The 10,090-nt window shown below is 45.0% G+C and overlaps 1 protein-coding gene across 2 annotated transcripts in view; it reads left to right on the top strand.

Moving 5' to 3' along the window:
• The first annotated feature begins 220 nt into the window (after positions 1 to 220).
• The window catches only part of JCAD (junctional cadherin 5 associated), a 68,512-nt gene continuing 58,642 nt past the window's right edge, over positions 221 to 10,090 (top strand). For both annotated transcript variants that reach the window (XM_062568981.1, XM_062568978.1), the window contains exon 1: positions 221 to 364. The gene's annotated coding sequence lies outside the window, so the exon portion shown is untranslated. The remainder of the gene's footprint in view (positions 365 to 10,090) is intronic.

Here is a 10,090-nt window from a genome sequence, read left to right as displayed (position 1 = left end):
GGAATTTTCCACAGTTATTTAGCATGTTAGTTTAAGCATAATTGTTAATGTGCTCTTGAAATTGATATCTTGGCTGCACTTATTTACATCAGGCTTAAAGTAGTTCATTTCAGTTGAGGTAAATGTGAAGCATTAGACTGCAAACGTACCTAATCCATCTCTCCTCCCCCATGACTAGAAATCCTGTGGTTAAAATAACACAGCCTCTATTCAGAGCACAAACTTAGAGCTGCTAGCTGGAGCAGGCTTGGGATTTAGACAACTCTCAGTAGATGAGTCTGTTAAAGGGTCTTTTCTGTTTTTGTTTTTCGTCTTACTTCTGATCCATGAGAGGAAAGCAGGATCTCTCCTGTGCACGTGAAAGGTAAAGATTTTCTGCATTGTGTGTGTCTGCGCGCGTGTGAAAATGAGCGTGTAAATGTGATTGGGAAAGCATCGCTGTGTACATAGCAAGAAGCATTTGGCAAATGGCTTCACAGTCTTTAACCGTTAATCGGGTCTTGTGGCTATTTCCACGCGACAGTGAAATGATGAAATGATAATCTTGTTTGGAGAAGCTGGCAGCAGCAATTCTCGGTCACATGGGGGAGAGACTGAATGCAGGAAACGCAGGAAATAGCAAACCCGGGTATTAAAGTGATCAAGCTAGACTAACACAAAACTGGCATTTTGCTGAATATCAGGTACAGCCAGTTCCTCGCGACTTTGCCCAGCTGCTGCAATCCCCGCGCGAGCGGCTGCGGCTGGGCTGGAGGGTCGCGCTCAGCCTGTCGACGGAGCATGTGCTAACGCTGTCACTCTGCAACTGCTACGGCAGGGACGGAGCTGCGCGTCCAGAAACGTTTTGATGCGCCGTGCCAGGTAGTTAAGTGCCTTTATTTGCTGTTATCGCTTTCCAAGTCACAGCGTACGCGGGAAAGTATCATCTTCTTCTTGAAACCTTCTTTTATTTGAAGTCTCAGAAACGACAGTAGCGACTGTGTTAATGCCTGTCGGACTGGATTCGCAGCGCTGGGTTCTGTTAACTCCACCTGCCCCGACGTTCCCACTTCTCCGCGGGGACACACAGTGCGCTGCGATCTGCAGGGGATCCTGAGTGCAAGCTCAGCCCGCCCGGACCATGGTGTTCCAAACCAGCGGGTCGCCGTGCCGATCACACCGAAACACCATTGCTCAGTTTAAAAATATGTTGTCTCCCCGTGCCCCTGCCTGTGGCGAGGCGCGCGCGTGGGCGCGTGTGCTCTCCCTCCGCCGCGCGGGCGCTGAGCGCCGAGCCAGGGCTCCCCGGCGCCGCGTGCCGTGCTGCCTGGGGCCGCTCGCCTGGCAAAGGTGGCACCAACAGTGCTGCTTTGTCCCGGAGGGAGAAACGCGGCTTTCTCGTTTGGGTGCCTGGCGGAGGGAGCGGAAAGCAGGGCTGTGAGGAATACAAAGGCACAGCTTTTAATGATCCTTGTGTACAGCAAGCCGTGGCGGAGAGGCGGCTCGGAGGAGAGAGAATATGTGTGGAACAAAGAAATGTGGTTGGGCAGCAACTATAAAATTTCAATGTAGAAAGTCAAGCTGATGTCATTTTAACTTCCCAGACCAGTGCCAAGAATTCTAAGTTCCATATCAAGATTCAGTGAAAATCCCCCACATACTCACAATTTGTTCATGTGGAAAAATGAACTTTTATGGAAAATATGCATGGGAACCTGCCAGAGGAGTGTGTTGCTTTATTTCTTTTATTAATTTTGAATACATTAGTTCAGAGAGCAATCCCATTTTAGCATCAGCTGCCTCCATTCCAGAAGCAGGAGCTCACATGCAAATACTGGGGATGAGGGAACTGTGTTTTTTGTACAACCAGTCATTAGCTAGGAAGAGCTGTTCAAATAGAGATTGCTGTTAAGAGCACAAAAAGGCTCGGTGGGATCTCCGAATTCAAGTTATTTTCCTGGTGCCATACTCAAATAGTGATAAGATGCACCTGAATGAAAATAGCATCAAAAGCTTTTATAACTTCGAATATGTCAAAGGTGGGATTGCTTGCAACTGCTGTTAGGAAGGCTTCCCATACATGTCCCACTGTAATACGGCATTCACAGACTCTGCCAGACTTGAACCGTTTAGATCACATTTTTCCAACTTGAGTGTCTGCCTCAGGCTGAGTTCTTTTCTGGAAAATTTCAGCCAAATCTGTCCAGTTATTTCCAAGAAGGAGCATAGGGAAAAAGGCATTGTTGTCCAATTGGGGGGAAAAAAAGGCAGAAACAGGAGGGAGGAACCTGAAGATTCTTTATTTGGATAGTTTTTATCCCTCTATGCTTTGGAGTAGAGATCTGAAATTTGGTAGAGCTTAAGCTTTGTGTCAGGACTGTGTTTGCTTTTTTTTTTTTTTTTTTTTTTTTTCCCTCCTTTCTAAAAACTCCTCCGATTTGGCCTAGTGATAGCCTTTGAAGGGAAAAAATAGCAACTGTACAGCTTATTAGAGATGTGCTGGGGCTGAGTTGTCAAAATCTCCTACGATTTCTCCCTGCACCCTGCAGCTCCCTGTGCCGACCCAAATGCTCTTGTGCATCCAGATAGCACAGCAAATTTTCTGCTGCTCCCTGGCGCCTCAGAAGGGTCCAGGCTGCAGCACCTCTGCAGCCCAAGGGCTTTCTCCAGCCCTAGGGATAAGGATGAAGCCCAGCATGCAGGGCAGAGAGGAACGGCAACAATGAGGAAAGCAGGGAACCCCTCTCCTTCCTCCATGTCTTCCCCCTGCATCCGTGGGGGCTGGAGGCCAGGAGGCAGCTGAGTGGTCCTGGTGATGCTGAGCTAAGAGAAAGGTCCTGGACAACAACCCTAGGGCTAGATTGGAATTGCACAACTGAAGGGCGACTGTCCTGGTCGGGACATGGGTTTGGGATGGGAGTCAGTGGTGCAAGTGGAGAGCCAGGACTGAGGAGCACTTGGGAGTAGGATAGGGACAAGCTGGAGAGAGCAGGGAGGCGCATGTCAAGGTGTGAGTAGTAGGGAGAGTCTGACAGCCAGAGTCAGGCATGAAACCTGAGCTGCCCCATCCACGGTGCCTTTTCTGGAAGAGCCTCAGAGAGGTGGCTTCAGTCCCTCTCTCCTCTGCAGTCTTTTGGGCCCAGTTAAACAGAGGTATTCACCACTCTGCAGTCAGTAGTTGTGTATTCCCCTTTTGGCATAGGCGCCTGAGACCTCAGCGCTGAATGCACACTCCGGGGGCTGGAGCTGATGGCAGTTGTACCTCGTGCATATCGAGTGTCACCTAGTGCTAAACCCTCTTGCAAAGCCAAAGTCCTCAGTATCTCCATTTGGCCAGCCCTTGTGCCTCATCTGGGGACCTTGAAGCCCTTGAAGATGGCCTTGGGTGTGGGACCTGCCAAGCCTGCAGGGATGGATGTGAGCATGGGTCACAGTGGCAGGGGACAGCAGGAGTGGGTGATCAAGCCTAACCCCTGACAATGTGGTACCTAATGTGATCAAACTGCTTGCCTGAAGGCCTGGCTCTTCCTCCATTTCCATTTCATTCAAGTGGATAAAGCACCACCTCACACTTGACAGAGGTACCGGAGTTCAGAAATGCTTGCGAAGCACATGGATACTACAGGGAGGTATGTCACAGAAATCACTGTGAGGAAAATTAGTCATCTGTATTCAGAGGGAGAACTGAATAGCAAATAAAGCCTAAGACTACACTGAGCAATAAGGAGAAAGCGAAATTATATATAACATCTTATTCAGCTAAGACAGTCCATCCTGTACCATGGGATAAAGCAGAGACCTCTGGCAAAATACAGTGTGATCATCTTATTAACAAGCATATCGTAATGTACAGCACAAGAAAGTCTTAATTTTGGCATCTCACACCTCATGCATTTTGCAGTCCTAACAGTATTCTTATAACCTATTTTTGTATATAATATATATGCAGCATTTGAAGACAGATGGTGAAATGTCAGGGTTTCCATTTTACCTCTTGACGTGATTTCAACATTCAAAAGTAGGTAGTTAAAGTGTACATGTTTCTGTTCCTGCTGCTGTCGTAGTTGGAGTGGTTTCTCCCACTTCCCATTCTGCCGGCTATGGGCTATTGAATATCTTATACAGCTGAAGTTTCATAACCATCATCAACTCATATGCGTCCTACTTACAGGCTGTGCTAGATGTTGTAGTGGGTGCTTACAGGCAGCCATGGGTGGTGAATCCTTATGGCAGCTCCCCCAAGTTTTGGGAAGGCATGGAGGCATGGAAGTGCTTGTCTGGACAGGTGACAAATCGTGCCCTAGACTTTGATCTAGATCAAAGTTGATGAGTGGAGTGATGACTTGCAGTCAAAAGACCAAAGATGTTCATAGAAGATGCCCTTGGGAAAGCTGTCACAAAATAAATAGATCTAGGAAAATCTGCTATTATAAATTTATGTGATGATTAGAGATGGGTGCTAACATTACTAAGGAAACAAACGGGTAGTTGTAGGAGGAAGCCTGAATTGTGTAAGGTATCTTGTGTAGCTCTGAATGTGTTGCAGCCTCCTAATCTGCAACACTTTCTGGTCCAGCCTGCTTCTTTCATTGCACAAGGACTAGTGAAAGAGTTAGGTCACCTCAAGGGTCCTAAAGCAAAACCTGCATTGCTTGAAACCTACTTGAGAGCTGGGCCTAGCTTCTCCTCAACTGTGTTCCTAGCTAGCTACTTGTTTTCTGTCATCATGTTCTTCCTATGGTTTTGGTTCAATTAAACCAGTATGTATAACATGACTTGTTCAATGGTTACTAGAATGCTGGGCCTTAGGATTTGGCCTTTGCTGGAGATTAAAGTACACAAAATTAATTCTGTGGTTCTCTAATTAACAAAATAGGGCTTTTGTGTAATTCTTCCTCCCCATTTATTTCCATATAGTCACAAATTATGAAACACTGTGTCTTGCAAATTAGCATTTTTTTCTAAACCACACGCTTTGATCTACTCTGCAGACCCCCTGTCTCTGCAGATCATATGGGCCAAGTCTTCTATCCTGAGCCATGCTAGAAAAGCAGCCAGAAACTTAAAGGTGATTTTATAGCACCTTTGAGGTCCCCAGATTCTGTGGCTGCAGGGAATCAGGTCACTCCCAGCTCTGACAGAGGCTTGCTACCTTTCCTGTAGTTGTGCCACAGATACCAATTTGCACACTTGGACCATCTCCAGAACCACCTATGGCTTATGAAGCCAAGCGTTTGCCAAGAACGGCACTCTAGAGAGCATCCCAGTGATTTATGATGTGGGCAGAATTAGCTGTGAGCGAGGTCTGACTCCTAAGCTGCAAGACCAGACAAAGGTGACATAGTGCGTTCCTGTGACCGCTTTAATTTGTTCAGGTTTTCAGTGTCTCCTGGGGATGTCTCCAAGCTGCCCAAGGCTGCTGAAGACACCTTCTGTATGTCTGGTCCTCCAAGGATGCCCTGGACCATAGTAGTATCCAGAGAGTACCTTATGCAATTTCACACCGTACCACCCTTGGAGGACTGCTCAGCAACTGCATTTGGGAATGCTACAGGAGCTTTGGGCTAACAGTATGGTGCAAGGCAACCAGTAGGATCTAGGATCTTTATTTTTTTCTGCTACTGAGTGGTGCGGGATAGAGTGAAGCATCAATGATTGTTCATGAACTGATAAACAGATTTTGTCTCTTAGCAAGATACAGTCCAGCTGGGTACTCTTGTAGCAGCCATCTTGATAATCCAGACAGCATTCTCCTGTATAAATCATGTTCTGCTTTGTATAAAGGCTCTGCCATATCTTCAGACGTGACCATGAAATACATGTGATCAGGATTTTGTGACCTTTAAATAATTCTCTAGTTTTGCGGGCACTTCAGAAAAGTGATTTATTTTGTGTCCTGTTGGCCTTTGACTTAAATTCAGGAAAGCAGATACAAAGCTATATCAGAAAAGAAAAAATCTTTTCTGATAGGGAAAAAAAGCTTTACCTTTTTCAAAAGAAGATTAACATGGGATAAGGAAGATGAGTATTTCAGCATTTTGCAGGGATAAAGACTATCTAGGAAACAGGTTCCCTGATGTTTCCTACCCTAAGGCAAATGTCATGCATTCCTGTAAGTCTATTTCTGTGACTCCATTTATAATGTCCTTGTGAATCCCATAGTCCAAATCTAGGTATGAGACTATAAAATTAACAGGTTCCTGATAACCTCAAACTCGCTGAGGTTTTTTAGCTGCTTACAATGTTTTAGCATGTGTTCACCTTTATTTAGCAGTCTGGTCCCTCAGCAATGAATCTCTCTGTTTTTTCTTCTTTTCTGCTTCTGTAGTTTAGATGTTTATGCCCTTGGCTTTTTCTACCTACAGGGCAGAAAGCACCTCCTTTTATCAAGCCTCTAGCCTGGCAGCGCTGAGCTACACCACTCAAGGTGACTCCAGTTCTGCAGCTGTCAGAGTGTAATAAACTTGCATCTGTGTTTCCATCCCTGATCCCCACCCAAACCAAGCAGAATTTTTAAACACACCTGTTACAGTTTGCAGTCCCATAGTATCAAGGTTGTGATTGTTCCTGTGTCAAAGACCTGATAGCTCACATGGTGGATCCTACAGCCCAGCTGGTCCTCTCCATATCGCCTGCTCCTCATGCCCACAGCCAAACCTGGCTGTTACCTTGCCAGGTAGGATGATGTCTGCTCTGGTAGCGCATGAGGAGACTAAACTCTCCATTTACCTGTACCATGAGCAATTTCATCAGACAAAATGCCGAAAGGTATTGCAGAATGGTTTTCTTACACGGAGTATTCACTGTTGTGACTGCAAGGGTTTTCATCCCCGCTATACTTTGACACCAGGTAGAAATGCTGCTGTCAATAATGTAGCATGAAGAAATAGAGTGAAATGAATTTGCTTTTTCCTCTTCCTCCTCCTTTTTTCACAGCCACTTGCTTTGGCCTCTTGCATATATGTAATCAAACATTACCACTTTCCACGTGCTATAGCTCTCTGTGTTTAAATTGAGAGGAATCTCCCTTAAATATTTACCTAAACAATAACATCCCTTGAGCTCTTTATAAAATACTGCATAACATTGCCATTTATAAAAGACTTCTACTTTTTATTTTTTTTAATATATTTGAATTGCATTTCTACCTAACAGCCCCACTGCAGGCCAGCATCTCCTTGTGCTGAGGTTGTAGTTCACTTAACTCAGAAAGCCAGTGCTTAGTCCCTGGGGCTTGCAGACCTAATCCTCAAATTATGCCAAACAGTTTCAAGAAACACCCAGAAGCTGAATAGCGTAATTTCCAAACACAGAGGTCTTTTTGGATGCGGGGTGTTGTACTGATAGCCTTTTCTTCCTACAGTTAGATGCACGGCACTTCTAACGGCTGAGGGTGCATACACTGAAATCTAGATCCAGTTGTTCCTTGTACTTTAAAATATGTTTGGATTGAAAATGCAAGTAGCCTGTAATAGCCATCAGTGAGAGGCCAGCTGTCCCTTGCTGGAGCACTGTGGGCAGGGACCGCCTGTGGAGCATGTCCACCCCTACATTGGGAGCTCCTGGAGGCAGGTTCAGTCTTAACAAACTAGGAACATATATACAGTTGATAACTGGGATTCTGCTATGGCCAAGCTGAGGAGTAGGAACTGGAAGCATGCCATTATGTTCATGTAATCTGTTACAGTTTGCCTGAAATAATCAGAATATTTAACAATCAGTGGTGAAGAACTTGCTGGCTGGATTTAACCTTTTAAAAGTTAAAAATATAGTCTATCTTCTGCAATTCTAATTCTATACTCTTCCAGCATCTTGATGAAACAGATTTTAGCAAAATCTCCTTTGTTAACAAGGGTTTTGGGTAGGAGCTGGATTACTCACTAGTGAAGGCAAGTGAAAAGAAAGAATTTGTTATGATGTTCCATCAGCTATAATTGAACCTCATCCTCCTGTTTCAGGCTCTATTTGAGTTTAATCACTGTAGCTAAACAAGAAGAAGTACGAGAGCTTCCCTGAATCATTTTTATTCTTGTCCTTGTGTGGTCCTGGTTCTTCATGATTAACTACATCAAGTCACATTTCCACAGAGATCAAGACAGTGGTGCCATCAGGCTGCAGTCCCTCAAGTCCCCCAAAACCTTCACTTGCCCTGGTAAGTGCAGTGCTTCTCTGAATGGTCTCTTGTGAGGAAAAGACTGTGTTTTGATCAAGATCCTTTATGCTCTGAGTGAAAATTTCAACAGAATAAATGCAAGGATACATCTTTTTGAGAATGAATGTTACTGGTGAAGTTGGAGTTATCCATTAATCTTTTCTGGTGGCTGAGTATGAGCATGGAAACAGGACAGACTTCAGAATGGACTTAAGTATTACTTTGCTCCCAAGGTGAATGCAGTATGTGGGAAGGCCATGTCTCATACATCCTTTTTCTTTTTTCAGCCTGAACTGGAAAGACCTCCTTCACACAATGCCATCTTCAGCAATACGATATGCTATCACACTTCAGTAATTTCTGATGTCAAATCAATACTTCATTACTTTGCTCCACTAAGAGGATGCACATTTTTCTCTGAGTGGGTATGGGGAGCCTTTATCCAGTCACTCTTCACACCTAGTCAGCCACCTTGTATCAATGTCAGGGTTGATTCCTTCCTTTCAATTTCCTCCCTTTCTTTATTCACAGCATCTGGCATAGATGTGTGACAGTGAATGTCCCTTAAAAAGTATTTCTAGAATACAATTTTTAAATTTTGTTTTTAATTTCTTTCTTTCCTGGACAATCTAAGCATCTGTAGCATGAAAGGGGTCTTTCTTCCTCTTCTTCCAAGCTTTGCCCTCCCAGTGTGGCTCCTGCATTGCTGCACTGGCTACAGGGTTTCCATTTCATAGGAACTTCTGAAATTTATACCTTAACCAGGGGCCATTGCTCTCTGCAATAGATCTGGCTGCCCAGATGAGCTATGGGCTCCCATGAACCACAGTCCTTACATGCCCAAGGCATTCAAGCGGAAGGTAGGAGGGAGACTATGAGGAGGCAAGAACATCTCTTCCTCCAAAGAACAGGCTTTTCTCGTTTGGATGCTTGAGTGTTGGATGCTTAAACACCCCCGGGGATGGCTTGCATGGCAGAGGCATGCTTTCCAGCTTAGGGCCTGCATGCACAAGAAGCAGGGTCTGGCCAGTCATCAGCCACATGGCCACTTTGCCTCAGAAAGCCTCAGTGGTGGTGGCTGTGCTGCAGAGTGAGGTGTCCCAGAGGGATTGAGTGGAGGGTATGAGGGGCTGCCAGCAGGCAAGGGGCCTCTGTGGCACCACTCAGCCCCAGGCATCTAACATTCTTTATAGAGATTAGAAATTGCTCTTAGAACGGCCTCAGCACTTTATCTGCTCTCTGTAAAACCTGGAAACAGTTATTTGCCTCAAAGAAGCATTAGTTTAATTTGGCTGTGTTTGTATGACTTTACGACAACTGAAAGCAGCATGAGTCCTAATGATTAACTGTTGTTATTTGTTGGATATAATACTGCACAGCCTTGAAACTGAACTGAAACCCAGTATATACAATCAGTCTTGCTGCTCTCCAAACAGCACCCAGTATCAATCATGGCACTGTAAATTGTTTACACAAAATTGCAGACACCAGAACTTATTTAATAACTCTCTCATCTGTCAGATAAGTAAATATTTCAAAAGACTCTGCACACCATGGCAAGCTTCAACTGCCCAGACCAGCTCCAAATGGATCAAAATGAACATTGGACCAGATTTTCCCTGCCTTTGATGTCCCTGCTTCAAATTCGACTGAGGGGAAGGGATCTGAAAACAGGGCTCCTGAGGAAGGCTAATGCAGCTTTAAAGAGCCTCAACTTTCTGTAGAGCTCAGAGGAGGAACAAAACCATGGAAAGTGTTTCCAAACAGAGCTATCTTCCCAAAGCTGTAAATCTGCCTTTCTAGGAGTCAGAGACTCCTTCTGTATGTTCTCCTCACTTCTAGATAAATGAAGTGGGTGCCAGCAAACCTCTGCTGCAGAAGGGATGGATAGTGCATTTCTAACATACCTAGAGACCAGAGTGTGGACTTCACATTTGTTTGGTGCAAAGGCACAATGGT

Source organism: Rhea pennata, chromosome 2 (assembly GCF_028389875.1).
Source record: "Rhea pennata isolate bPtePen1 chromosome 2, bPtePen1.pri, whole genome shotgun sequence".
In the NCBI taxonomy this organism is placed as follows: Eukaryota; Metazoa; Chordata; class Aves; order Rheiformes; family Rheidae; genus Rhea; species Rhea pennata.
The sequence above is the reverse complement of the archived record's forward strand: the minus strand, read 5'-3'. Positions and strand labels throughout refer to the sequence as shown.